The following is a 4,643-nucleotide window of genomic DNA, read 5'->3' as shown; positions in this document are numbered from 1 at the left end:
CCATAAATATTCGTCTAGACTTTCAGGAATGCACATGTATTATTATAATGCGACTTTTCCTGTTCCGCAAAAAAAGTAGGAGATTTTGCTTCCACATATTTTGTGAAGCACTAAAAAAAAGGAAAGGAAGTGTAATTTTTACGGAAAAACACTTATTCCAGGATCAATATGTACCATTATGAACCTTTCTTTTTTGTTCTACAACCTCAGTAATAACAAATTACGTTCCAGACGCATTTTTTGGCGGAGTTCTTCTAGATCGATGAGAATTTGCAAAAATTTCTGTCACGTAGAGATGAAAAATTGAATAATACTGAATTTTTTTAGGCTGTATATATGAGGAAAAGGAACCAGAAATCTGCTCAGCTGTGGTCAAACAAATAAGTGAGCAGAAAGATAAAAAATAAATAAATAAATAGACCAATAGATAAACTCGGATCAAATCGACAGGTTAAAAATATAATTTACGCTAGAAAGAAATTATGTTTATTTCTGAAAGAACCAAGTTCCACGGAACGGATGCAGACCGTGTTTTTTATATGCTCGCCGCGCAATTTTGATAAATATTTTTTTTCTTCGCAAAATGCAATGCACTGATGGATTTGACATTGAATGTAAGTTCTTAAAGAGGTGCACTGAGCTCTTCGTGTGGAATACTGCTGGTTCTATGATTTATTATCGTCGTCCAACATAAGGCCTACATATTTTATCGTTCCTAAGCTCTTCTGATCAACTCACACTTTGAAATTTCAATGCGCTCTGGATTTGAATATCTGAAATTGAATTCGCTCGAAAGATGATCATGCGACGTTTGAAGATCTTAGGATTTCACACTAAGCAGCGGAAAACTTCTAGTAAACTTCTGAAAATCTCAAATGATAACGAACGGCGAAAGAGAAATTCTAAAATTTTTTGAAAATATAAGATCCTAAAAAAAAGCTACTAAAAATGGGATTGAAATGAATTTGTGGGAATGGAGGATGGTTCAGTTGACGGTATTCTTGTATTACAGAGAAGATTGCTGGAAGTATCAGTATCGCTTATCGGGTTTCTATAAGGGGAACACTAAATTGGAGCAAAATAAAAGGGTAGAATTAGACCAAGTGGGTGCAAATTAAAAATAATCATTAAAAAAATTCATGCAGCAGATATGTGAAAATTGTGACTTTCCCTTCTGAGCTATGAAATCTTCAAACCTCTTCAAATGGCATTAAATCAAAATTGCACATAATAAAGTCACCAAGGCATAATCTCATGAGAATTTTAGAAAGAAATCCAAACCGTATGGATGATTTTTAGGGAATTTTTGATGAAATGAAAACGAAAAAGTTTCCAGTTTAACAATAAGGGTGCACACAAAGGATCTATCCATTCAAATCCCAACTAATCCTATTCAGTTTCCTTGAGAGATCTTCCCGGTTTGAATGGATCAAGAATTAGAGAGTTAAGCTAAATCAGTAAAATATCCTTCATAAAAGATGGATATTTTTCCAGAGCGTCAAAATAAAACTAGTACTCGAACAGTAGAAATAGTACGTCTACTGAAAAAAATTATTTACATTAGAAATTTTCCTCTTTCCATAAGCATTCCAAAAAAATACAAGAGGAGAAAAAAAACCAACCAAAAATCTTGTTTTAACCAATTGTACACACATTTTAAGCTCTACAATAATTTTTTTCCACTGCCGTCACGTTTTTTTTTTAAAATAAATTCAGTGTCGTCTCAGTTCCTGGATCAAAGGATTCACCAGTTTATTCGATCGTCTGGCGGAGGTTAGTGACCACATTATTGATTGGAATGTGTGTGTTATTTAATAAAAAAATAAAAATATCGAAGAAAAAAGGAAAAGGATCCTACGAATTAGCTCAATTCATATTTATATTTGAGCTATGTAGTAATATACAAATAGTGGATTGCGTCTGAAAAAAAGTATTCTCGATACGAAAAGATCAAAACTCGAAGATTTTCTGGATTTGAAACTATTAGCGGAAATAGAGACTCGTTATTTGCATAGTATTCACTATCGTAAATAATGAACATTACATGTTTAGGGGCACATAAGACCTCTTATAATTTTGTTGATTACGGTTTTTGATTAAACTAACATCTATATCCACAATTGTGATGGAAATTCGGAACCTTCATGGAAGCACAACATGCAAAATTTCCATAGACACAAAAGCAGGATTTCGAGAGTTTCCTAGAAAAATGACGCAAAGTCAGTTCAAATAGTTCAAAATGGACTAATCTATCCAGTTTCTCCTGACAGTGTTTATATTGGCTTTTGTTTGCAAACAAATTTGCATCTTTCAGAATAAAAACACTTGTATTTTGTTAGTTTGTTAAGCAGTTGTTTTATTTACATCGTGTATTTTACATGCATTTCATTTGCTAATTGTAAACAAATTCTGGATGAATTTGAATACTAAATTAACTATGTAGACTGGAAATGTACACAAAACTGATTGCTGCTCGTTGTGTCCTTCAGGTTCCTCATTATATATTTACCGTATTCCTTTTGTATTCATCCTTTCCACATCCTTTTTTCCACGTCATTGAGTGCAATAAACAAATTAATGGGTAAAAATACACCACACTTCTGGATTACATGATTGTCTGATCACGTGAGTTAGAATTTTCTGGAAAACCAAACGTTCAAATTAGTTTAGACTGTTTTCAAAACAGATTTTCAGGTGTGGAAGTTTGTGAATGTTCGGAGCATGGATGAGGTTGCATTGGATCCAGGAAATCACTTAATCCTCAGATAACCTCAGTTCGACCTTTTGGCACTGGTTTTCCTGAGGGGATCGTTCGTTTCACGATGAACAGTCGTTATATCGTTGACCCCATGCATCTGTAAGGTTTCACACATTATTCTTGTCAACATCTCCTTACCCTCAATCCTTATTCCCTTTGTAATTTCTGGAAGAATTATGAAGTAAGTAACGATTTCCTTATCAGTGTACTTTTGTTATAGCAATGTTGATATGTTATGAACACTACTGCAGTAACGATACTTTTTGTTATACCTTGACAATTGTTATCGTATAGCTGTTGACAACCTGTCATTCTTGTCACCCGTATGTAAACACCAGAAGTTCTACCCAATTCAAAGAATAAATCCGGAAAAAAACTAGTCAAGTCTTCTTATTAATCATTTCTCATTCAAGGACGTTTTTTTTCATCTTAGGACAGGATCAGAAGGAATAGTATTTCAGGATTTGGTTCCGTATAATAGTGTAGAAACTACATGGATCACAAACTACAGATCTCTATCGTTCGGTTATAATCTCTATGAAAATTCTCGTACGGTCAAATAAGATAACCGCAGGAAGCACTAACGTGTCTTGTATCGCTACAGAATCACAAATCACAGTAGAAGGAAGTGATAAGGGACCGTATCGATCCGTGTCCCATATGGTTGTTCACCTCCTCCTCACTCTGTTCACTCTAGCTATGTACTTTTATTCATTTTATAGTGGACTGTACGAAAATTTCTTTTTTATTTCAAGGACAATTCCACCTATAGTTTATTTTTTTCCCATAAGCAAAAAAAAAATGGAATGATATAGGAGAGATCATATTCCTTTTATAGTTCTTATCCGGTTGTTTTGATTGGGAATTTACAGGATTTGGAGAAAAATCACAAGTATAGTCAACTTTCATAAAATCTCAATTCAAATAAACATCGTGAAAACTGGTTGTGAAGTAAAGTAGAAGTGCTGGAGAACGAATAAACATCGTGGGATGTTTGTGTTTAGAATTATATAACCTTAGCAGTTGAATAACAACATTAGGAATTTTGTTATGTACTATGTCTTCCAGAAAATTCCTTTGCAAGAGTACACGTTCTAGAACTTTTTTCAGGAAATGATTTTTTTAAGTACTTAATCTTATAAGCAGCTTTTTTAAAATTCTAATTCATGTTTTTCGAGAAATACTCCTTCTCGTATCGTAAAGTATGCACTTCTTATCGCATATTTTTCAGTGAATTCCGCAAATGCAACCCTTCCTGGATCATTCACACAATAACTTTTTAAATTTTTTTAAAGATATTCCTAGTACGTTCCAAATCATAATTTCCTTAATTTTCTCCCTGAAACAGCAAGAAATCATGAGAAAATGAGTTTTATCATTATAATCGTAGCGGATACAATAATTTTAGAAATTTTGTATTCTGGATGATGATAATTGAATACATTTCTGGAATTGTGTTGTGCAAAATAGTGGTAGTGATAAGATAACAATATTTAAAGTTGTGAGTGTTAGTCTTTTACAGGGAAGTAATTACTGTTCAATAATTTTTCCGTGAAGTTTATCCATATTCAAAATATTCGTAGTCCTTATTATCAAATTAATCGATGTAATCCGCAATTTCAGATTTTCTACTGTATTTTATTTATTTGAAGTAATATTTTATTCCAGTTTTGAGTTGTTCAGCAAAATACATGTAGATTTCCTTTTCTGATGGCTTATTTTTTCTTTTTCCTTTCACTTCGTTTTTTTTCTATGGAATCGTTATTATCAAATTTTTATTAATGAATATTTTTTTAACGTTGTGCACAGTTAAAGAAACTTCGCGATTATTGTCAAACATACTGTGTGTATACAAAATTGTCTTCATATCCGAATTAATTTTCAG

This window comes from Necator americanus, chromosome X, assembly GCF_031761385.1.
Source record: "Necator americanus strain Aroian chromosome X, whole genome shotgun sequence".
Classification (NCBI taxonomy): Eukaryota; Metazoa; Nematoda; class Chromadorea; order Rhabditida; family Ancylostomatidae; genus Necator; species Necator americanus.
Note: the sequence above shows the minus strand (reverse complement) of the source record.